Genomic DNA, 25,487 nt, shown 5'->3' on the forward strand with positions numbered 1-25,487 from the left:
ATGGGTCCAAGTGTGGTTAAGAAAACTTTGGGGCCAACTTATTACCATCCTTTTATACCTCTTATTATACCATCCTTTCACCTTTTTTCTGCCTCCCCGCCACTTCCCTTCCTTTATCCCCCTCTTATTTGGGGCAGCTCACGTGCATCATTTAGGGACCTGCACTTCGGCTGCCGGTGATGCAAACCATATACGAGGCTACACAGCAGTGAGCAATTTGGGGACGCCATATAATGGGGTTTTTTTTGGTAAGCAAGCTCCAGTGCAGCTGTTTGGCCATTGCGGGCGTTGTGTGGGAGAGCCTGGAGGAAGCTCTGCTGGAAAGAACAGAGTTGCCCTGGGGTGGGGAGCGTGAAAGGCAAGCGGCAGCTGAAAATGCAAGGTCAAGATTTACCAGGACAATTGGAGCTGGCAGGGGGAAAAGAAAGCAAAATCCAGGAGCAGTTCTGAAACAAGCGGATGGTCTTTTCAGTTTTTGTCTTTAAGAGCGAGCTTTGACAGCTCCTTTCACTGCTCCACAGTTTTCCCAGTGCTGGAAAAGCTACAAAGCAAGGGGAAAAAAAAAAAAAACAAAAAAGAAAAGAAAAGAAAAGAAAAGAAAAGAAAAAAGAAAAGAAAAGAAAAGAAAAGAAAAGAAAAGAAAAGAAAAGAAAAGAAAAGAAAAGAAAAGAAAAGAAAAGAAAAGAAAAGAAAAGAAAAGAAAAGAAAAGAAAAGAAAAGAAAAGAAAAGAAAAGAAAAGAAAAGAAAAGAAAAGAAAAGAAAAGAAAAGAAAAGAAAAGAAAAGAAAAGAAAAGAAAAGAAAAGAAAAGAAAGGAAGCAAGAGGGAAGATGTGAAAAGAGCTGAGTCTTCAGCATGCTTCGTTTGTGTTTTGAGTCAAAAGAAGAGAGAAAATCCCAGTAAAACCTTTCTGGGGTTCTGCAGATGTTTGGGGAAGCTGCATGGAGGTGAGGTTAGGGGTGGCCAGGTCCCCTCATAGGGTTGCTTTGGCAGAGGGCAACCTTTCCCATGAATTCAGTGCCAGTTCCCAGCTCCTCATGGATGTAAAAGTCCTCTCCGTGGCTGGGACACAGCAGCTTTGCCTCCTCCGCAGCTGCCCTGGGTCTTGGGGAACTCGTGGTGGGTCTGGCTGCAGAATCCCAACCTCCGGCATCTTCCCGAGTTGCTGCAGTCAGGAAGAGTATTCACCCTCAAAAGATGTTCTGCAGTTTTGCCTGAAAGTCCAAAAGATGTCTAGGAGAAAAGCTGGGGAAGTTCTTTAGGACCAGTGTCATGCACACCAGGCAGGACCACATGCCCCTCTCTGGAAGCACTGTGTAGCCTTCAGCCCTGGGAATTGCATGCGATGCTCACACAGCGATGTCCAAATGGTCTGCACCCTGCCCAGCCCTCAAAGGAGCTCAGGCCACAGTTAGGGGATCAAAACGTGGTGCCCAGGCCAGGTCCCAGGAGGTGTGTGAGCATGGGTGGTGGGGAGAAGATAAGACGGGTAGCAGGAGCACTGCGCCAGGCTGGGGACCAGGTCCTAACACCTTCCTCCAGCCTGTGCCACACGCCGGTGTCCAGGGTGGTCCATGCCCTGAGGGGACCAGGAGAGGCACCTCCTGAGCTGACCCCGGCAGAGCCCCATCCATGGTTCATCCTTGAGGGGCTTGAGGAAGCCTTCAGGGAGGTTTCCTAAGTGGATGTGAAGGCTTCATCTGAACACCCGGGGCCCAGGGGTAGGCTGGTCCCATCAGAAAGGTCACCCCAAGAGTCTCTGATCTTATTCCTACCTTCATCTTTGCTTGCTTCAACTTAAGTCTCCAGCTCTTTCAGCCCGTCCTTGCCTGCTTGATCAAAGAGCCTCCACTACCAGTGGCTTCCTCCCAGGAGAGGTCATTAGATGCTGTGACTTCTCCCTCACCTTTATTTTGATGAGTGAAAGAGCCTGAGCACGCTGTGGGAAGGATGTTGCAGACTAAGGATGTTCTGCCAACTCCTAACTCTGGGTCTTCATTGTCCCTTGCAGATAAGGACCCTGCTGGGTACAGCGGTGGTGGCCGTGCCCCCACCCATCCCCTGCCCGTACACCCGTACACCCGTCACGCCAGCAGCCTCGGGCGGAGGGGGGATGCTGCAAGGGGCGAAGAGGGAAAAAAAACCCTGTTGCTATTTTCATCTGCCTTAAACCCTGCGCTGCTTAATCGTCCCCAAAGTGATCCGCCGCTGCTCTGCATCAGCGTCTCAGCCTGGCCATTACTCTCCCATCCATCATTGTGTCGGGGACAAAAGCTCTCAGGAAGGATTTAAGGTTGGCTGTGGGCACGTCGAGGGGAATACTGAGCAGCACGGGGCTGGGAGCCGTTCGTTACCCTTCCTGCGGGAACGTGCATTTTCCTTCCCGCTGGGCAGAGAAGGCAGCAGTATTTCTAAAATCTTAACGAGTGTAGTTTCTCGGTTAGGAAAATATAGACGTTATTCTCAGCGCATATAGACCGTTAGCATCACGTCATCTCTTTCAGGGACACGAGATACGCGTAACATGGATTTTCTAACAAGGCGTTTAATCCCTAAAGCATGCAAATTGATTAAAAGCGGAAACGACAAAGGGAAAATTAAAAAAAAAAAAAAGGAAGGAAGGCATGGCAGCATGCTATGCATATCTAATCCTTCAGATGCAGTGTAGCAGACAGGTTGATACCAGGTACCCGCCTTTTCTGGACTTACTGGGCTGTCTGCACTGAGGATGCTACTCTCTGCGGGCAGGGGAAAGCGTGTTAAACCCCAGACCCTCAATGGGAAGCTCAAAAGGATTTTCGGATCGTGCTCCAAGGCTCTTGCGTGTCACTCCGTTGGCAGGACAGATGTTTTTCCAGGCGGGAGGTGTCTCGGACAAGCTGTGCTCGCTTGCTCCCGGACTGCCGCCGGCGTCACCTCGCGTGACCTGAGTGCGTGTCCTGGGCAGAGCTCGGTGGTACCCGGGGAGCCTCCACGTGCCTCCGGCTCCTCCGAGACCACCGCGGGAGATGCGCTGCTCTTCCCCGAGAGCAGGGCTCCTGGTGCAACATCTCCAGCTGGATTTGGTGCCGGAGGGGGAATAGATTTTGCATTTAGCTCCCTGCTGCTGCGGTGCAGCCTAGGGTTTGAAGGGCTGTGGCTAGCTCCCCAACTTCTCGTACTGCTCCTTGGATAACACAATAAAACTCCTTGTTTCTCCTTTTTCTCCAGCTTTGGCCGCCAGCAGTACCCCATTGGGAGGCATAAAAAAAAAGCCCAAACCCAGAGGATGCTGCACGTACTCTGGCATAATGAATCTCCCCGTTCACAGAATAACTTGGGTTTTTTACTCCTCAGTTCAGTCACTAAACCAAATTATCCCTTATTTACCCTGCTCTGTTCAGCATCACTCTCGTTAGCATCCTCTTTTCAATTACGGCAGCTTCAGAGATCAGGGGGTTTCCAAGAGCAATGGATTATATGTCAGTAAAATAAACCCTTCGTTTCCCTCATGCCTGCTGCCTGTGGGAGAGAACTAACGCACAGGGGCTGCGGGTCACGCTTACCCGAAATACAGAGCCGTATGAGCACAGAGCGGAGTTAAAAGGGAGCACCCGTCCAGTCATCACTGGGCCAGAGCCGGAGATAAACCACCACCATTTAACTGGGTCTGCTGGGGTTCTGCTGGGTTTGAGGGAGATTAACGGGCAGGCAGGTGGCTTTGTCTTGAAATAAGAAGCTCTGCTCATGGGAGATGGAGAGTTGGAGCATTTACCCACTTAAAGAGCTGGAGCCTCATGACAGGCAGGGCTGAGGTTGGGCACAAAATGCCTCTGCAGCCTCCCCAGAGGATGCCGGCGCTGAGGGGTGAAGGGAAAAGGGATGCTTGGTCCTTTCCTGTGGTTTGGGACAAGCAGGGTTAGGAAGGGGCTGGCAGCAGCAGGGTCACCCTGCCACCACCTTTGAGCCTTTGAGCTTTGCAGAGCCACATGGCATCAAAACCCCATCCCCAGGAGAGCTGGGGATACTGCACCCCGTGGGGACAGTGCCACCAGGCTGGCGGCATCCTTGAGTGCATCCGCTGTGGTCCTGCCTTCACCTGCTGCCTGCGCTCCAGCTCTGCCAGCTTGCCGAGCCCGACACCAAGTCCTAGAGTAAAGAACATCCTCCCTGCCACGGCTCCACTGTCTTCACGCTGATGGCCTGGGGTCCCTGCTTGCTTTGGGGTCCCAGCATTTCACAGACGTCCCAGCCTCAGACCCTGCTGTTTCTGACCCCCTCAGCACTGCTGGTGCTTCAGGGCTTCTTGGCACTGGGTTGTCTCCTCCATCATCATCAACCCTTGTGCTTTTCCCAGCTCGCTCGTGCCCAGGGCTTTGCTCTCCACTGCCTTGGGAGACAGCAGAGCCACTTCACCCTTCCTCACCCCGTGGGGCTTTATGGGTGGCTCGGACACTCGGCACCCTCTAGGACAGGGACAACTTCCGTCCCAGCAGTACCTGCTGCCCCATACCATTAGTTTGGGCTCCGTGGTTTGCCTGCTGGTTGCTACCATGGTTACCTGTTTCCTTTTTTCATTAGGAAACACAAATTCTGACAGTTCTTGCCTTGTCTCTGCCACCTCCTTGAGCTCTCTGGGCTCTTGCACAGGCTGGTTAGAGGGGATGGACTGAGCTTTGCCTGGGACAAGGGTGGCAGTGGAGCACCCCCGTGCCAGTCCAGCCACTGGTCTGGGAGACCACAGGCAGACCTGGAGGCTGTCGGTGGGCTTGAAAGTCTGTGTTAGCCCTCTGCATCTTGGTTGGGGAAAAAGAGAATGGAAAGCAGATGCTGTGGCCTGGATATTCTTTCTGCAGTTAGTTTACATTGAGTTATGCCTGGGATAAGGAGCATCCTTAATCACAGAATCATTAAGGTTGGAAAAGACCTTTAAGATCAAGTCCAACTATCAACCCAACACCCCCATGCCCACTGAACCGTGTCCCGAAGTGCCACGTCCACATGTTTTTTGAATGCCTCCAGGGATGGTGACTCCACCACCAACCTGGGCAGCCTGTTCCAATGCGTGACCACTCTCTCCATAAAGAAATTTTTCCTGATACCTAGTCTAATCAGCAGAAGTAGGGCTATCTTGGTGAAAACGCTCACCAGAGGCATGAGCTGTCACCAGTGTCTCCATCACCTAGTCCAGGTGCATCTTTTCTCTGCCCTGTCCCCTCTCGTAAACAGTGAGTGAGGCAGGAAGACAGATATGCTTTTAGCAAATCTAAACAGTCTTCACTCCACTGCATCCATTTCCTCCTTGGGCGGCTGGAGGACAGACTGATGGATGCGTGTTGACTCATTTCCAGAAAGTGCTTGGAAACAACGGAGGAGGAATGCTGTCAGCGCCCGCCTAAAAACAACCTCCCTGGCTGGGACCAGCGGCTGGGGCAGGAATCCCCTCCAAATGTAGGTCCCAGACTGTGTCCTGGCATCTGCACATGCTCTTGATGCCTGGCTCCCATCGCAGCCATGGAGACCTGACCCCGGGAGCAACCCAGCTCACCTTGGGCTTGGGCAGCTGAATTGCTGTGGGCTCCCTCCCAAAGTCCAGACAAAGGCAGAGTTCTCCCCTAAAGCCTTCTAGCCCCACCAGCACCTCTTCTTGTTACGCACCCTGACATCCCAGCCTCGCTCAAATAACAGAGCATCCGCTAAGGGACACAGCTCCCGGCTGTTCAGTAGGACGGAAAGATGCTCCTGCCAGCCTTGTCCCAGGCACCCTCCTGAACGGCTGCGTGTGGAAAGCACCAGTAGCCTGAGTAATACATTGCAAGTGCTATACTTGGAGGAATTAATTTCTCTGGGGAACTGGATAGATAATTATTGCCCTTTTAGTGTGTTACTTGGACACGTTGGCGCTTCCCGGCCTCTCTGGCCCTGGCTTAGCTTGCCTGCATTCTCTCAATCATCAAACACATTTGGGCGGTGAAATGTCCAAGAAAATGTAATAAACTGGTCCTTAGAGACTCCATTTCATGTCGTGTCAGAGATGAAAGCTAAGAGGAGCTGGGTCACATGAGAACTCCCGGCACTTGCAGGCGCTGTCTCCGCTTGGAACATGACTCAGCCTGTCCTCAGCGGGGGACGATGCCGGGCAGCGCTGGGCGATGGGAAAAGGCTTCTCCAGACCATGCCGTGCAGATGTGGGGGCCAGATATGCCCCCACATCCCATCAGAATCACCCTCTGCCACGTGGACTCTGGGGCAGCAGCAGGGACCTGGGTGATGCTCTCCAGGCACTGACGTGGTGGTCGCTAGTAGCGATATCAGCAGGTTTATGGCCAAAATACTCTCAGGGACTGGAAAAGGTGAGCAATGTCCTCTCTACCATGCAAGCCTGGCCCTGGAGTAGCGTAGGAAGGATATTTGGAAACAATGAGAAGAAGTGAGCATCAGTTGTTCACACAAGTGCGCAGCCTGAGCTTCTTCATCTCCCCACAACCCAGGAAGGAAAACACCCTCTTGCTTTTCTCCATCTCGGAAGAGGCTGGAATGAGATAATTTCATACAACTGTTGTTCTCTTCTGTTTTGCTGTTCCTCCATGCGTGAACAAGGAAGCGAGGACTCTCCTAATTAAATTGTTGTTGGGCAGATGTACGAGCCACTGAGGAGTGTAAAAGAATAAAATAAAATAGATTGCAGCTTCCCTGAGACGTTTTTATTCAGGAGGATGAAACTGTGCAGGGCTGTTATTTTTTCATCCAGTTTTAGTAAAGAAACAATTAAACTCCCCACTTTATTGAAGCAGGACTCGAGAAGGCAGCAGAGTGAAGACATCATTTCTGCCTGTTGAACACCGAATGTAGAAACTGTTGCTGCTTCTCACAGAGGGGAGATGCGAAAAGAGAGGGAAAAGGGGGGAAATGGGATATACGTGTCTTCACCAGAACAAACATTGGCTTCAGAGTTCAGTCTGCTTGCCCAGCTTGGTCCTGCCAGGCAGGAGTCACCGGTTCAGCGTGTTAGATTGGTGCATCCTGCAGAGGCTTGGAAGAGCTGGGACACCCCGTCAGGGCAGAGAATCCTTCCCCTGCTCCAGCTCCCAGGCGTTTTACCTCCTGGCAAGTGGTGGCCACTTTGGCTGCTGTAGTTTCTGTCTCTTTGAGGAGCTTTTGATGAAGAATAGGGTGAAGCAATTGGGTTGTATACTCAAGGGTCTTGTGACACCCAACGCTATCTCATCTCATCTCATCTCATCATCTCATCCCGTGTCATGCCATGCCATCCCATCTTGTCTCCAGAACACAAACTAAGTCAGGCTCAAGAACACTATTTCCTGACCCGTTGCTCCAGAGTCACTTTGAATGAGGAAAACAGTCTCTCTGAAACGATCCGATGGAAGTTGTGAAACAAGCTGGAAGAACTCCTTCACCACCCAGCACCACCAGTCCCTTTCATGCTGAAAGACTAAAAATGTTCAAGAGATGAGGGAAATCCCTTTCAAGGACTCTTGCATTAAAAATATAGGTATGACTTGTGGTGCAGGAAGATCTAAGATGAACTCCGATCGCCGAAGCTGGACAGCTCTCCATTGCTTGTATCAGCACCAGTGTGGCCAGCAGGAGCAGGGCAGGGATCGTGCCCCTGGACTCGGCACTGGTGAGGCTGCACCTCGAATCCTGTGTTCAGTGTTGGGCCCCTCACTACAAGAAGGACGTTGAGGTGCTGGAGCGTGTCCAGAGAAGGGCAACGGAGGTGGGGAGGGGTCTGGAGCACAAGTCTGATGAGGAGCGGCTGAGGGAACTGGGGTGTTCAGTCTGGAGAAGAGGAGGCTGAGGGGAGCCCTCATCGCTCTCTACAACTGCCTGAAAGGGGGTTGTGGTGAGGTGGGGGTTGGTCTCTTCTCCCAAGTAACCAGCGACAGGACAAGAGGGAATGGGCTCAAGTTGTGCCAGGAGAGGTTTAGTTTGGAGATTGGGAAAAATTTCTTTACGGAGAGAGTGGTCAAGCACTGGCACAGGCTGCCCAGGGAGGTGGTGGAGTCAATGTCCCTGGAGGGATTTAAAAGCCATGTAGATGTGGTGCTCAGTGACATGGTTTAGTGGTGGGCTTGGCAGTGCTGGGTTAACAGCTGGGCTCGGTGACCTTAAAGGTCTTTTCCAACCTAAACGATTCTATGATTCCTGCACTCTAATGAAGAACAGAAGAACGGCCGACGATGTGGGAACAAGGTCCATGTGGCCCAGTTATGAGTTCCCAGCACATCAACACATCCCAGGCATCAGCAGATGTCGGAGAACTGGGGCAGATGGTGTTTGCCTGGTGCTTTTACCCACCCTCCACTGAACTGTGGGAGCCAGAGATGGAGTGGGTGCTAGATAACACCCTGGTCTTACGTGGTTTTCATGAGCAATCACTACTGGAATGAGAGAGGACGCATGTGGTTGAGATGAGCCTTGGTGTGGGCTGAAAATGGCCATTCTTAGGTCATTGCAGGGGCGTGGACTAGATAACATATAAAGGTCCCTTCCAACTCAAACTATTCTATGATTCTATCATGATTTTCTGAATCTCTTCTAATACACAGGCTTAGCTTACTCATTTGCAGGGTGTCTCCTTTCACTTGTATGCTGTAGCTTGGACACCCTGGTGCTCAGCAGCACACATTTATTGGGAGCGCTCCTATCTCAGCCCCTTTATCTCGTGCAGCTGCCTTTCCTTTCCTGAAGTCAGTACTTTGGTCCTGATGAATAATCTGACAGATGGATGTCCCAGAGTTATCCGGAGTGGTTGGACTTTCAACCTGGGGAGAAGATAACGGGCTACAAACGCAAACAAGGAAGCACTTCTGCACGTCGTGTCTGTCATCAAATGGTGTCGAAGACGCCAAAAACATATGTCCCTTCAAAACAGAGCCAGAGTGATTCACGGAGGACACGTCCTCTGTGGTCAGTCATCATGGATGCAACGCCTGGCCCAGGGAGCACTTGCTTCGGCTGCCAGCAGCCAGGGGTGCCTGACCGGAGAAATGGTCCATCATGCGTGTCCTGTCCCAGGCTTCTGCTACCGGTCGTGCTTGGAGGCAGCACCCGGGGCAGGAGGATGCCCCTACAGCTGATCTTTGCATTCGTGACGAGGCGTGAGGTACCAGCCTCCCCAGAATGTCTCAAGTCACATCAACAAGACTTGCATCCTCCGGCTCTCAAAGGGTGCTGGCAAGCTGCTAGAACTGCCTCCCTCACCAAGCGAGGTAGAGAATGGCTCGAATGACCCAAAATGGGTTTTTCAGCAGCTCCGCAGAGGCAGGAGAGGCGGGCAGCGTAGTTCGAGTTGTATAAACATGACCCCCTCTCGCTGCCTGCCAGATATTTTGGTTCCTGTCCTCCCGGGGATTAATCTGTTTGTTTCCATTGTCCGCAGCAGAATCGGCTTGTGCAATATCTCTTGCCTCGCGTTATCATGATTTCAAAACTTCTCCATTTCAGATCCCTTAATCCACTTGCTACCACAAAATTCAGTTAGGTGTCTTGGGCAGATGTCCCTCACCATTCCTGCCGGCGTGCTCGTCACACCGCCGTGGCTGCTGCGGGTGAGCGCTTCAGCTCTCCCCACCGCTGTCCTGGAGGCAGAGCTGCCTCCTTGCTGCTGCTCGAACCCCCGACGGTGTCCCAGCCACGGCGGCTGGGAAGAGCTGGGGCTTCCCAAAATGCTGCCTCACCCTTCCTGCTTCCCTCCTTCTTCCCAGCCCACCGGGACGTGTCCTGGCTGTTAGCCCGTGGGGCAGCTTCTGTGGGAGCAGAAGGATCCTGAGAGGACATCTCCACTGCCACCCGCCGCGGACAGTGCCGACCTGTCCGCTGTGTCTCGGAGCCCTGGGTGGGAATGTGAAGAGAGAGGAATGATTAGCAGGATCGTACTTAGAAGAGAATAGAAAGAGGAGTTGATCAATAGATATAGTCCGGTAGATTTAATTAATAGGATGCAGGTGTTCATGAGACAACACTGATAGATCCGTGCCAAAACTGCTCATTTGTCCCCTGTACAGCCCCCACCATGGCTGGTTTAAAACCCAGTCGAGTTAAATCAATAGATAATCAGTCTTAAGTATTAAGTTTAAGACATAACAAAGATAGGAGGGGAGTGATGAATGTAGAGTAAGCGACATTAGACCTAGGTTAAGCGTATGTTAATATAATACCCTGAGTTTTTCTTAGAAGATTGAAGGTGAAGAATGATAAGAAAGTCAAGCGACCGTGATGACCGAGACCACATCAATGAACAGCAACTTCGGAGGAGGAACTGAAACCGAATGATAAGAATAAGCTGAAGCTGGAGGATTGATGGACTTTCAAAAGTTGATGTAATATTAAGTAAATGAGACTTTGTGGAAAAATGCCAAGATTTTTTGTCTTGCATAATGTTATGAAGGACTCTGTATAGAAGGTCTGTATATATATATTGCAAGTTTTCTGCCACTCACCGAGGCGATCCCCAACTCTGAGTTGTTAATAAAGCAAACCTAGAGACACCCACAGTCTGGTGAAATTCTTTAACAGGGGAGGCAGGGTGAAGGGGTATCCTACCACCGTCCCCACACTGTTGGCTGCATCCAGACCAGTAAACCACCAGTAGCAAATACCGCCTGCAGTCAAACAGGTTGGGTAATGGGCATAGCTGGGTGCCAGCCCGGGTGCTTTGAGCACGCTGCAGCGTGCAAGGAGGATGTGCAAAAAGAAGTGGTAACCGGGCGGGCACCACTGCACCGATGGGAAGTCTCTGCCGAAGGAAAGAGCCTGCTCGTATCTCTGTGCCCGCCAGGACAAGGCAGGATGGGGCGTCCTGGGTGGCACGGGAGGGTGTGGTTAGGTGACGTGACATGGGACAGTGAGGTTAAGCAGTGGAGGGATAGTCTCAGACAAACGAAACTCTGTGGTAGACCGGGCTGGGATAGCGTGGGCTGAGGATGGTGAGCACGCATCTGTCCGGGGTGACATGTGAAGAAGCTGATCCCAATGTGGGGCAGGGCTGCCCGCTCCCAGCCCCACCAGCCCCATCCCTGCTGATCCTCCCACCGCTCTGGCACCGAGCGTACGTGCTCCAGCAGGAGGGAGGCTGCCGCGTGTCCTGCGGGCACCACCGTTACACCCTGCTGCAGTTTTCCGGGGAGACCGGAGCTGGTTTCGGCTGCCTGTTTGCTGCGGCTGCCACTAAGCATCCTGCTCCAAGAGCTGTGGGTGTGGAGCTCAGGACTGAAGCTTAAACTATCCTGCCTGTGTAATTGAATTAAGCTTCTTAATAAAGCCAGTTGTTATTTCCTTAATTCCCTACAGACTCTCTAATGCTATTACCTCAACATAACACTGTTTAAATAGCTTGTTATCGATTGGTTTGCAAAGCAAACTTGCCATTTACCGTGGCACTGGGCACTTGGGAGACCAGATCAAACAGAAGTGGACAACGCTGCCCGGAACGCAAGAATGCAAAGATGCAGTCAAGGTTAAACCCAAAGTTAAAGGCAGCCAGAGGCAGTGGCTGGGCCCCGACCAGGGTGTCTGTGTGGCTAATGGGGCACAGCCTGGATCTTCTGCTCTCCAGATTGCTTATGGAAAGGTGCGTGTTCAGGTTGCGCCGAATCCCGGCTCTGGATCTCGGCTGTACGCAGTGCCTCGGAGCGGACAGCAGCTGGATGTAGCTCCTCCCTGCACCGTACTGAGGCTGTTTTCAAGCGACGGAGGGGTACGAACACCTGAGCGGCTTCAGGGCGATGCCCAACAGCCTCTGGTACCAGAGATGGCATCTCTGCGTCTCCCCCTCCTCTTCGCCCGGCAGAGCTGATGCAGTCCAGGTGTCTTTGGCTGCAGCTTGACCAGGAGGTAGGAGAGGAAGGGTCTTGATACACAGCCCCAAACCACGTGCGCGGCGGCGATCAGCACAAAGCATCCTGATAACATCTGCAATAAGACATGACACCGACAGTACCGAAAGTCCCGGACCGTCCTTGAAAGCCCTCATCCCTCTTCAGATGCGTGGTGCTCCCAAACGGAGCAGTGCTAAAGGTAGCTGAGACACTCCTAGTGCCGAGACCGTCGCTGTCCTTTGCTTTGATGCGCCGGGAAGTACCAGCTGAGGCCAAAGGGAGCAGATCAGCCTCCACCAGGTGCCATGGGGTGCAGTGGGACCCTTTGGAGTGCGGCAGCCTGTCAAGTGGCTCAACCCTGGGCACACAGGCAGCACTACAACCTCTGCTCCGGGACCCTCCGGGATGACACCGGTCCCCCAGGCGATGCCACCTCTGTGTATATTACACGTTTCTTTGCTGCAAAGAGAGAGGGAAAGAGAGGAGGGGTGAGACGCCGCAGCCCACGCGCGTGTTTAATTGCAGCTCACGACCTCGGGGAGGGAAATCCCCCTTGTCTCAGGGGCTGCTCTTTGGCTCAGACTCCAAAGCTCCTCGCTCTGTGCAGGGCAGCTGCCCAGGACGGGAGCTGATGGACCTTCCTCCCTCCTCCACATGGCCAGGGCACTGCCCTGCACGGTCCTGGACCCTCTCGCTGCTCTCCCTGGACCCAGAGCCCGTCTGCGACCTTCTCCTCAGCGTGTTTTCCAGCTCCACCATCCATCCAGTCCACACCTACCCAATAGCCATGGCTGCCCATGGCTCCACTACTTGTCCGGAGACAAAGCTACCTGCGGGGAGGATGGGGTGAGTTTGGGCTGTTCTGTTGACCCGAAAAGCCTGGGACAAGCTTGTCTAATTAACCCCAACAAGCAGTGCCTGGAGCACATCTGGAGATTGGCCCAACGAGACAAAATATGTCCCTGGGTCAGTGGCCTCGGCTCTCTTTGGAGGAAGGAGGAGAAATAATAATTTCTAGGAAATTATTCATCTCAGCTAAGAGAGATGAACTCCTCCTGGAAGGGCTCATTTCTCTCTGTCTGTGCAACAAGAGCATGAGGTGCTTCGCCTCCAGGCAGACACCGAGATTGTCAGACATCTCCAAGTTGGCCAACGCCTGCGGTGCCCCACAGCAATTCATTTACTTGCCATCTCGCCAATCTGAGATGGATCAGGAGAAAAGGTGTTCCTTTCACTTTCATGTGGCGGTTTTACCCCGAAGGACTGCTCGCCTGGGGAGCTCGGTCCCTCTGCTTTCCAGATGACTTGCCAGTCACTTGGAGCGTGGGGGCATGAAAAAGCTACAGCTATGACACAGAGCACCTTTGTATAAAAGAAATGGCCACCCAGATTTGCTCAGATTCCCCCTCTCTGAATTACAGAAGCAGCTCTGCTGAATTGCATTGGTCACCAGAGGTCAGAAGCCGGCCGCGCTGCGCGTGGACATCGCGCCTCGCATCGCACGTGGGAAATGTTTTTGGTGACTGACCAGCTATTAAGCAGTAATAATATAACCATGGCAATAGGATAGTAGATGTTGATGGAGGACTGACGTAAAACTGAGTGATTTGAGTAGTCTGTAACAACTCGGTATCCCCCAGGGTAAAGCAAATACAGGTCAGAAGTAGCTCAGCGGTCTCCAAGGGCGGGATTCCCTTATCTGGGGGCAGTTCCTTGGAGCTGCTGTGGGCAGGAGGTGATTTGTACCAACGATTCACTCTCCCAGATGAAAAGGGTTGAGGATACCAGGATGCAGGATGCACAGCTACACCAGGGATGCTTGTCCTGGATTAACCTTTGCCTTGGCCAGGGGTGGCGATGGGTGTGCTGGCCACGGTTCTTCCGTGCCAGGGCCACGTGGACGGACAATAGGCTGTAGCAAACAGCTCGGGCTTCGGCGGTAGGGAAGCAAAGTTAAAGAGCATAATCTCCTGCCCTCTGCCAAACTAATCCTGTTCTCCATGCAGCAGTTTTGGGACAGTTTGTCTGGGACTGATCTGGCAGAGACACCAACGCTTACATTGGCCCAACTGCAGCAACAGGTTGAGTGAACCTCGGTCCCCTTCCCTGGTCTCCAACCAAAGCAGGCAACGGCAGTGCTCTCCAGACCCAAGAGGCTGAGTTAAGGTTGTGGCAGCAACCTGAAGTCCAGCTGACCCTGACCTTAGAATATTTATATTTCTCCTTCTTTTAACGGCTTGTGGCTCTCACTGCTCTTTCTACCTTCCTGGACTGATTTCTGCAGCCCAGGTGTTAATTATTCTCCCTGTGCAGCCAAACAGGGAGTAGTTACACTATAAATTGGCTCAAATGGATCAGACCAGGTCAGAAATACTGTCTTTGCAAGGATCTTATTTATCCAAGGATTTAGATTCTGCAAGAAGAAAAATGGGATTCTTTAGAGGAGCAGAGTTTAAAAATAAGCCCTTTGATTGCTTCAAAGGCAAAAAAAAATCAATTCCTCATCATTCTTGAGAGCAGCCAAGAACCTGACACAGAGCAGAGATGCCAATTAGAGCCACGGAGAAAAGGACCGATGTGCTTTGCCATGAGGCACAGCATGGAAGGATGACGGACTGGAGAGTCTTCTACCCAGTGTGGAAAGTCGAGAGGAAAACAGCCAAAGAATATTTTGTGCCTTATTTTTCTTTCTTTCAAACCTGTCGACTCTGTCCTCCTCTTTCTACTGGCCGCCTGTTCCCGCATTCCATCTCCATTCCTCTTCTGCAAGTGGAAGAGGGGTGATCAGGATGCGGGAGAGGCTGGAGGAGGGCAGGATCAGGGCCAAGCTCCTGCCTCCTCCCAGCCCCCAAACCTGCAACAGAAAGGGATTTCTTTGTCCCGCTCTGCTTTGGAAATGCTCGTGCTAAATAGCGGGGAACGAGGAAAGCGGCTCAGCACTTGCCGAGGTCCCATCCTGCCTCCGCCCGCGGCAGGCAGCGGGCTGGGAGGGGAGGGACGGTGACATTTCAGGCCATCCTGGGACCCAAAACCAGAGATGGAGGACCCTCAGCTGCTATGCTCACCTCAAATTGCTTTCCAAAGCCACACCGGAGAACCGAGGCACTTGGACTTTGGCTGCTTACCTCTTTCCGTCCCGGGTGACCTCCGTTCTTCTCCTGCCATCCGCGAGCGGCTCGTAACCAGACCTAGGCTGTGTTTGCTTTTTTGCCTTGCCAACTCCCTGCCAATCGCTCTTCCAATCTTCCTTCCCCCGGAAAACCTTACCCGGTGACGCCGCGGCGGCATCACCGCGGGCTTTACCTCAACAGCCAAACCTCGCCCTGCGGGGCCTGGCCGGCGCATCGCCGTCGGAAGCTGCAGCCACCCTGCCGAGCGGGACTCGGCTGTTTAAAAGCATTAATTGCATTTTGGGGACCTGTTGCTGCAATCTCTGCTTTCCATCAAACACCTGGCCGGTCTAATAAGCCTCTGCTGGCGCACACCCGGTCGTGCCTGGCCCTTGGCCTTGGCTTGCTAGAAGATGCTTAAACCCCAGCCCTGGTGTCCTCGCTGATCCCGGTCCCAGGGATGCTTAGGTGCCGTCAGGACAAGTGTGGCCAGTTCTTACATCTGCATTTGTCCCCATGGCTTTACCCAGCGGCTCTTGGACAGAGGTGAAACATGGCCTGGGATATTGTTCTTAAAACCGTCCGCAGGAAGGAGAGGGGGGTACGGGAGGGACCGGGGAGGGATGCAGGAACCTTGTGCAGGTTGTGCGGGACACAAGCGGTGCAGCACCCCATCTCCCAGCGCGCCCCAGCCTCTGCCTCTGCTCTTCTCTGGGCAGAGGCGGGCTGACCCCCTGGGCTGGACTTTTTTGGTCGAGGTCTCTGGAAGATGCTTTCTCCATGGACCTTCCTTGTCATCTCTCCCTGCCTCCTCTGCTGCACGGGCAGCTCCGGGCAGCAGTGGAGGGGGTCGAAGGTGGTCCCAGCCCTGCTCTGAGCTTCAAGAACACTTTTCTACAGCAGAAATCAACCAAGGAGGACAAAGACCGTTATTCGCTTCCCACTGTTTGCCCATCATCCTGCGGTTCGCACTAAGATGGTGAGCAGGGAGGTGGCTACCAGGTCTTTTTTTTCTTTTTTTTTTTTAATTGATATCTCAGTTTCCCTTAGGAAGGCTGCTACCTCGGATCTAGTCTAGGCTGGAGGAGGTTATTAGGAGGGAAGCTGGGCTCTGCGGCCGATGGATGGCGTTGCCCAGCCTCTGAGGGCGGCTGATCCACCTTGCACGGAGAGAAAGACGCTTACTGCTCTGCTCAGCCGCTTGTACAGCCCGTGGCTCCAGCAATCCACCGGCTCTTGATGATAAACGAGGAAGCACGATCCTACTAAATAGGGTCAATAAGATAATGCACAGCCAGCGGGACCGGCTGTGTGCAGACACAGACGTACAAATCTAAGCATTACAAGGATAAATGCTGGTGCTTGCCACAGTCTTGTTTGGAAAGACGGATCGTTTTCTATCCCAGGCTCACTGGGAAAGAGTTGCAGAAGGAGTGAAGGGGAACATTTCTGCCTGGAAGGGCTGGGGGGTGCTCAGCCAGCGCTGGGAAGCTCGCAGCTCTGAAGCTCATTTGCAGCGGTGAAGCCACGCAAGGAGCGGTTTGAATGAGGATCAAATGCTTCAGCCATTTCTTTACATTAATAGGGATGAAAATGTTTGATCTGAGGTACTCCTGAGGGCTGGAAACAGAGTCCTGGGCACCCCATCTCCATCGGCTAACAAATGTTTGTCAGGCAGAACAGTCCTGAGGCCGGTGACAGCCTTTCAAGGGGGGTTGAGCCAGCAGACGAGCAGAGTTCAGGCCAGCAAAGGCATTCAAAGCACAGGACTGGGCTGAATTTCTTTCTCTCTTTGGGCTGCCTGACCGGACTTTCCACTACCCTTGTCCTCCCCAGCGCACTAAACGCGCTGGTTGCGCTCAGCAGGGTCCGCAGGAAAACGCGCAGCCACGGGAACCGGCCACGTGCAGGCACAGGCACATAGGTTTAAGCACAAGGATAAATCCTGGTGCTTCCCGCAGTCCTGTGTGGAAAGACGGACAGTTTCCTTTGAAAAATGGTTCAGAATTGCACCAGAGGAGGTTCAGACTGGACATCAGGCAGCTTTTCTTTACCCAGAGGGTGGTCAAACCCTGGAACAGGCTTCCTGGAGAGGTGGTCGATGCCCCAAGCCTGTCCCTGTTTAAGAGGCATTTGGACAATGCCCTTGATAACATGCTTCGACTTTTGGTCAGCCCTGAAGTGGTCAGGCAGCTGGGCCAGATGATCCTCGTAGGTCCCTTCTAACTGAAGATATTCTATTCTATTCTATTCTATTCTATTCTATTCTATTCTATTCTATTCTATTCTATTCTATTCTACTCTTTCTCTTCCAGAAGAGCGTCATTCCTTGCATGGTGCAGAAAGCCAAGCGCTTTTCCACGCCAAATTGCCATTATTGGGGCAATAGGGTAAAGATAACCCAGGCAGTGGGAAAAATAAATAATTTAGCTGGGAGAGAAAGGGGGAGTGCAATGCCAAGCAACCCAAGTGCCTTTGTGGGGACCCAGCTCAGGTCCTGGGAGTTTACTGGCCCTGGAAGCCCTCATGGAGATCCAGGCAGGGTGTTTGCGTGCTGGGGAGGCTGGCAGGGCAGGTTCCTCCGTGTCCAAAACACAGCTCTAACCCATCTCCTATCCCCAAAGGACAAACAAGTACAAGCCCCAGACCTGGAGGTCCCCCCGGGGTGAGACCCCCGCGGCCGGCACGGGGGGAGGATCCGTGTCCCGCGGGGGAGCACGCCGGCGCCAGGGCTGCCTGCGGAGATGTTTATTCCCAGGCAGGGATCCTGCCAGCTCATCCCAGCGGGGGGCACACACACTGGCCATCAGTGGCCTGTTTCGGTGGCCGGGACCCTCTTTGTCCCCCACGGCCAGTGAGACAAGTGGCAGCAGCTGGATAAGCCCCCGCATATGGGGCTCGACGCTTAGATGGTAAAAACAGAAGCTGTGAGCTCACCCCCGCTCTCCAGCCCTTCCTTTTGGGATTGTCTGCGGAAAAATTGATCAAGGACTGAGGAAAAAATCCATTTTTCGTAGCCGCGTAGCTGCCGGAGGGCTGCAGCATCCCTGTGCTTCCCCCGGTCCCTCCTGCTCCCCTGCCCGACGGTGCAGGCAGGGCTCAGCTCATCCCGGAGAGGGGGCTGGCCGCTCGCGGCTGGATTAGCACTTTTTGGCTCTCGTGGGCATCTCTGCCAAGAGCCGGGGTGCCCGGCGTCGCTGCCCCAGCCCCTCATGGCCATGGCTTCGCCCGCCCGGAGCTGGCAGCATCCCGCCCGCCCCAGGGCAGCCGGCGCATCCTTCGCTCCTCCTCTCTGGTACGGACTAAAGCCTGTTTTTACAGTCCTGACCTGCAGACGGGCCCCGGGGCCGCTTCTGTGCTGGTAAAGTAACCGGGACCGGACGGTCCCTCCGCGTGGGGCAGATTCCTGCGAAGTGAGTCACGGACACACAGCAGCAGCCAGTCCTGCCCGGGATGGTTTCCCCCTAAATATCCCTTGGTCCTTCCTTTACACCGCTCTGGCACCCCAGCCGAGCTAAAACGAGCCTGTGACTCGGGTGGCCGGCCACGGTCTGCGTGTGTCCTGCGGGAGGAGAGGGGCGGCGCGGGGGGCGGCGCGTAAAGAGGGGCTTTCTCTCAGCCGTCCCTGGCGAGGACCCTCTCCGCTCTCGAAACACGTTACTGCAAAGATGCCAGAAGGAAAACTGAAAGGCTGGAGGGGAATCGCAGCAGCCTGAAGCCCCCTGAGGTCGGACCCGGTAGATAGGTCCAGCTGAACAGCCCCTGGGTTAGGGGCTAAAAAAGACCTTGGGAGAACAGCAATTAGGCAGCGTTAATAACCCCTTTGCCCAGGTTGGGGTCTGCAGCATGGGGTGAGCTGTGGGACTCACGACTCAGCAGGGCAGGACAGGGGCTACCTGGGATGCACCAGCAGCCCCCGCCCCACAACCTCACCCCGCTTCGGATGAGGATTCGGGTCCCCAGCCCCACTCCACCCCCAGCATCCAGCCCCAAACTGCGTTCGAATTGCCCATGGCTCTGAAATTCAGGTGGTACCCCCCGCCCCCAGCTCCGCGGGCTACACCCCCATCTGACCCCAGCCCTTTCTGCTGCTGGGGAAGACCCCCCGTCTCACCACAGCTCCGGCTCCTGCACAGGGATGCGGCAGGGATGCAGCTTTTGTACTCGGCCGGCCCCGACCCGCTCCCGGCGCGGGTACAGAGGAGGCAGAGGAGGGTGTGAGTGCGACAGGAGGAAGCCCAGAGCTGCCGGTGCAGGAGGCTGGAGCATCGCGAGAGCAACCCCCCGCGTGGTCCTCACCGGGGTGAGCCAGCATCCGGCACCGCGGGCTGGCAGCGAGCGGGCGGGCTGCCCGCGAGCTCTCGGGTGCCGTCTCGGGTGAGGGTGGGAGCCAGCAGTGACCCGTTCCGCCCCTCAGAGCAGGGGCCTCCCCGGCGGCGCCCGTCCCCAGCCCCTCGCTGCCCTTCCCGGCTGCCCCTGCCCCTCGATGCCGGGTGGCGGGGGCACCCGCCCCTCGCCAAGAGCATCCTTTCTGGGACGGTCCTCTCTGTAACGAGCCTCCGGCTGCGAAGGGGAAGGAGAACCGGAGCGATGATCTCAGTACAGACAAGCCGGGCTACGGCCTTGTCCCTGCCTGCGGCGCTGCCAGGTCCCGCTCGGCTCTGCCCCGCTGCCGGAGGTCACGCCGCGACCGACTGGCAGCACCAGCAGCCCCCCTGAACCCACCCTGCCTCGCCCCAGCTGAGCCTCCGACGCCATCCCTGGGTCCCCGCCGAGGAGACGGGGACTCGGCCGCGGCTGGAGGGGAGCGGTTCGGCTGAGGATACCTTGGCCGGGTCCCTGGAGGGCTGCGTCCTCCATGCCACCGGCTCTGCCTCCCTCCCGGCCCCCCCGAAATCTCCCATCCATCACCGTCCCAGTGCTGCCAGCTTTTCTTATTTAAAGCCCAAGTCTCCCTCTCTTTTCCGTGCCAGGAATCTTAATCTTCAGTCCGAAGAGGCTGGGCATGCTGTGATGCATCAGCAGAGGCACCAGGTACATCGTGCTCCCGGCGCTGGCAGATGCCAGCGTCAGGACAAAGCCGGGGCCAGCAATGTCGTTTGGCCTCGGTGCCGCAGCGGGACCGTTTAATACCCGCCGCGCCGTGGACTTCGGGTGCTGCATTCGGTAACTGTGCCCGATGAATTATTTATTCCTTGCCCAGCATTTTTATTCCCCACTCCAGACCCCCAGAGGGAGCAGAGCTGGGGGGGGAATGGATGCCAGCAGATGGCAAGCGTCAAAAGACCAAAAAAAAAAAAAAAAAAAAAAAAAAAAAAAAGAAAAAGTGACGTGATGGGATTTTAAATAAAAGTCACACGCGGATCTTGCTGGTGACTTTCTCGCAGTCAAAACCAAAGGAAAAGATCAAACCTCTCCAAGATGTGGGTGATGCAGCCTTGTAACCGCTGCTGCCTCCTGGTTCCCGCGCCGGGTGCCCTTCCAGAGCCGGAGCCTCCGGCCCCACGTCCCCGGCGTCCCAGGAGCGGGCCAGCCGCAGCCCTGGCGTGGCGGCCCTTTGGCTATCAGGCAAAAGCCTGAGCTTGGCCTTAAACGGGGAGACGAGGTCGGCGGGCCCGGCGGAGGCAAGCCGCGGGCTGCGCCCGCTCGCGCCTTGGCTGGGGTTGCTTCTGCTCCCCGGGTGAGCCGGGGCTCCTGCGGGCAAGACCCGTCCTCGGTCGTGTCATTAAGGATTGAGTCATCAGGCGTGCGGACAAGGGGGTTCAAACTCGTTGTCCGGGCAACCGGGATTCTGGCGTTTCCTCCATTTCAGATGCTTTTCCTTTTTTTTTTTCTTTTTTTTTCTTTTTTTTTTTTCTTTCTTTTTTTTTTTCTTTTTTTTTTTCTTTTTTGCATCATCTGTGATTTCTGACTGGCGTCACCTGGGATCGCACGGGCTGGTGATGACGGCATCGCCTCCCGCACAGCGAAGCCCTCTGAGCAATGACTGCAGGTCTGGGGATCTTCCAGTCTGCCCACTCCGTGCAGGGGAAGCCAGTTATTCAAACGGGGCAATTCCAGGCGGAATTTAGCGTTTCTGTAAGCGGGGATGAGCCGGGCTCCCCCGCCCCTCTCCGGGCCGCCCGAGCCGAGCGGCACAGCTGTTAGTGGGCACTCGCCGCTCCTCCCGCTGCTCCCTTTCCCTGCTCCTGGAGCCCAGCAACAGCCGATGGCCACGGGGGTCCCACTGGGAAGCGGCTGGGGGATTTGGGAAGGGAGGAGCAGCATGCTGCATCCTCCTACCTCCGGCGCGCCGAGCAGCGAGGGATGCTCTGCTGTGCTGCTCCGAAAGGGCCGCGTCCCCGTGCCAGGACAGCAACAGGGGGGTCTGCCAGGGGCTGTCACCCACACCCCCACACAAGCCCCAACTTATCGGGGTCTGGGGTTTTCACAGAGGGCACGGAGAGCCCATGTCTGAACATTAAAGATGTGGATTTAATTCCTGGGGCTGTTTCTCATCTTTTTGGATATGGGGGATGGGAGGGAGGAGCATCCCCAGCCTCCTCCCCTTGGACATTGGGGATTTGAGAGGTTGGGGCAAGGAAGGACCGTGCTCCCCTTGCTGACCATGCCTCCTCCAAAACACAGGGCCCTGAAAGCTGCCACGGAGGACGAGCCACCTTGGATGGAGGGACTTGTCCGTGCTCCACACGTAGGTGCATCCTGGCCTCCCTCATCTCTGCAGGCAGGGCTGGGGAGGGGCTAGGGGTGCTGAGGGGCGCGAGGCTCCAGCCCAAGGGACCTGTCAGGGGTAGGTGCCCCAAAGAGGTCAGGGCTTTGGCTGCAAATGCTCCCAATGTCCCAGTGCTGGCAGTGCTGGATGGGGAGGACTGGCCAGGCAGGACCTTCCCAATGTTTGGCATTGCCCACAGGGCCACCAGCTCACACTGGTTGCTGACCCCAGGACGGGGCTTTCAGCATCCTCCCGCTCAAAGCTCGGCTCACGCTGCTGCAAAATTTGGGGTCAAGCTTCTCTTGGCTACAAGAAGCCAAATCTCAGGCTCTGGGTGCTGCTCCCCAACCAGCTGTGCACACGCAGCTCTTCCCTCTCCCAAGCCCAAACCAGTGTCCCCTGAGAACATCTGGCTCCAAGGCAGCTCCTGTCCAGGCTCTGGCTTGCCATGTCCCTGTCACCTGCTGCCCATCCCATGTCCCCTCCAGGCTTCTCTGATGGCTTGTGGTGTCTGACGGTGGGATGTCCGCCTGAGGAGAGGCCGCGTCATGCAGGCTTCTCGCCCGACTCCTTGGAGCACGCAGCCCTGCGGGGCTGCCCAGGCATTGGGGCTCTCCTGCTCTCACCGGGAAAGTCACCCTGACAGTCAATCTCCATGATCCCGCAGGGACCAGTGCGGCCGCGATGCCCCGGGGAGCCAACGCTGCAGCTGGAGACGTTGTAAATCAGGGGGAGGAGGTTTTAGCTGTCACCGCTCCGAGGCGTGGAGGGTATTTTTAGCAGCTTTGCTGCGCAGGCTTGTGGTGGCATCGCCCAGGGTGCTTGCACCACGCTCATCCCTCCTGGGGATGGTGGGGCAAGGGGGGGTGGGCTCAGGGCTGCAGCGTGCACCGTGTGCCATGGGGGACTGTGTTGGTGGTGGCAGGAGACACTGGAAAATGTTCAGGAGAGGACCCTGCTCCAGGACGACCTTCACTGGAAAGCCGCCTGCAGGGCCCGAGTGCTGCCGTAGAGGGGAAGCCAGCCTCTGCAGCTTGAGGCTGCTGGCTTGGCTTCTCCCCAGGTGCCCGGAAGGTGGGATGGCAAGCTGGGACGTGCCAAGGAGGGTGCAGAAAATCACTGGTTTCACTAGGTGAAGCGGTCAGCCATCTGCAGGAGCAAGGACCAATGTCACCCCCGGCTCACAGCCCACGGGATGGGGACAAGGGCACCAGGGAGGTCCCCCTTTCTGTTCCCAGTGCTGCCATCGATCGTCTGCGCAGCTCTGGAGGAGATGGAAGGCATCAGCCTCCCATCCGCCGACCACAGCCCGGCTCTGAGGGCCTCGTAAATGGAAAGCATCAATATTTGATGGCTCCTGTTGGCTGTTTTGCTCTCAAGGTGAGGGAGAGCAGACCTCCGTGTCTGCCCTGCCTGCATCTCCACACGGTGCTGGGGCATCACAGAGGGGCCAGCGCCATGTCCCTGCGTGCCAGAAACCAGTCCCCTCCCCACAAAAAGCACCACCCCAACTCATACGGAGCTGCAGTCCACCCCGTCCATCCAGGTGGGATGCGGCAAGGGAGCTGCGATGGGGTGCAGGACCGCTGGCCTGGCTGCAAACCTCTCCTGCCTGCCCCATGGGCATGGGGCACGAGGCAAGAGCCGTCGCGTCCTGCGACGGTGACTATCCGAGGAGATGGGTCTGGGAAAATCCTGCAGTATCGGCCTCTGATGGCAAATAGTTTCACCTAAATTGGGCATGGGGCTCGGTTTCAGGAGAAGCCAAGCGCGCCGCCGCGTCGCGATGCCATTTTGGCAGAAACGTGGGCTTTTTTGTGCATTAGGTTGTTCCCCTTAAAATAGCTGTTTGGAGTTTATTCTTCAGATCCCTTTTCATCAAAACAATAAAGAAAGAAAGGGAGGGCAATTAAGCTGGAGCTAAAGTCCACTGGTGCATCGCCAGCATTATCAGCCTGTATCAGAGGAGGGAGGTGGAGGGGCTCAGGGCTTCCATCAGCGTCCGACTGGCAAAGTCAATGTTGGGCCTCATCCCGGTGGGGATGTTCCTTCTGCCAGCCAAAGCAGGGCCAGGTCCTGAGCATCCACAGCTGGACAGATGCGGCTTCCATCCTTCAGATGTGCTGCTTGAGCCCCACAAGCGGTTCTGGAGGAGTCGTGGGGGGCAGCTGGAGGATGAGGGTGCTGCGTCTGTCTTTTCATCCCTACTAGCTCTCGTCTGCCGGATGCACCACAAAGGGAGCTGCCTGCAACGAGACAGTCCCCAGGGCTCGGGAGCTGGCAGCAGCGCAGGCAGGGCTGCATCAGGCAGCGCACAGCGAGGGCAGCTCATGGCACAAGGCACATGGGGCAGAGCTGCACGGATGAAGGATGCGATTTTTGGGAAGAGAGGAGGAAGCCGTTGTGGCAGCTGCTGGCACTGGGTCAGAGTCACCCTCAGCTGGGGAGGGGGCCTCCTCCCCATGGGGGTGCCCTGTGGGGTCCAGGTCTGCCTTGGGGAGTTGGGGTGGAGGGGACAGAGCGAGGCCAGAAGGGTGGCAAGGTCCTTGCAGCCTCAGTAAGGCAAGGCTGGCCAGATCTAGCAGGTTAGCCAAGATATGGTTTTTCCACATTCATTTACAAGGTTTTCCATGAGGCAGAAGCCTGCTCTGAAAAAGATAATAATTAGAAGTAAAATCTCTTCAAAGCATCACATGCCTGCAGGACCCTGAAGGCAGAGAAAAGGAGCAGGAAACTCTCATGGATGCTGTTGTTGCTTGGTGCCTTCTTTGTCTGCACCCTCAAGACCCTCAAGATCCCCCAAGACCCCTTTCCCTTCCCAGGTCCCACCGCAGATGATCATATTTTACCTGCAGGGATGAACATAAAGGGAGATGAAACCTCCAGGCTCTGAGGGGAAATAGCTCGTGTCCAAGAAACTTGGTTCCCTGGTCTCCAGACACCAGCGGTGATTCACCTGTCTGTCCATCTGCACCGGCTCTGCAAAGGGGGACCCCCAAGGGCCGGATGGAAGGGTCTTGGCCAGGCAGCCGGGAAGCCCCCACACAGCCAAGCAGCGTCCTGCTCCATCCCTGCAGCCACACCCTGATTTTGGCTGATGTGCAAAAGCTGCCCTGGTACCCACTACAGTCCTCACCGCTGCCACGAGGCTGGGATGGAGCCTGAGCCCGTCGGGGCTTGTTAGCACTGGTGCAGCCCATCCCCGGCTCCTCTGGGCTCCTCTCTGCTGGTCCCAGCGGGGTTTGTAACCACGGGCACCGTGCACTGGCCCAGGTAATGAGCTGGGCTGGGACCACAGCCCTGGGAAGGGCAGAGCGGGCAGCTGCCTGCACTGGCTCGGCAGGGGACAGCTCAGGGTGCCCATGGCCCCTGGGGACCGTGACCCCGGGCTGCAGGATGCCTGCCCGTGCCTGTGCGCGTTGCCTGGGGAAGAGGTGGTTTCAGGAACACGCTGTTCCCTTCCTCCCCTCGCTTGTCAGAGTTTATTTTTGCTCTCCGGTGGAAATTGGATTTTCTCTGATTTCATTCCTCCGCTGTCATATCAGGCGCTTGTGGCTTTCATGCCTCTCTCCGCTCCCCGATGCTTTTCTGTTCTTGCTTCAAACAACTCTTGGTGTGACAGCTGAGAGCTTGGTCGTCTTCATGTCTTTTATTCCCCTGCACTCACTGCCGGGGCCGGTGCAGATGCTCTGAGATTGCCCACAGGTTCACCTCTGATTGCTTCCAGTGGTCCAGAAAATATGACCTGCAACAGCAGCCGGGAGGAATGGGGACTGCTTTAGTGTGGAGAAGAGACAGTGCCAGGCAGACTTGACCCTGGTCTTCAAATACAAAAAATATGTCT

Source organism: Phaethon aethereus (assembly GCF_964289735.1).
Source record: "Phaethon aethereus genome assembly, chromosome: 3".
NCBI classification, from domain to species: Eukaryota; Metazoa; Chordata; class Aves; order Phaethontiformes; family Phaethontidae; genus Phaethon; species Phaethon aethereus.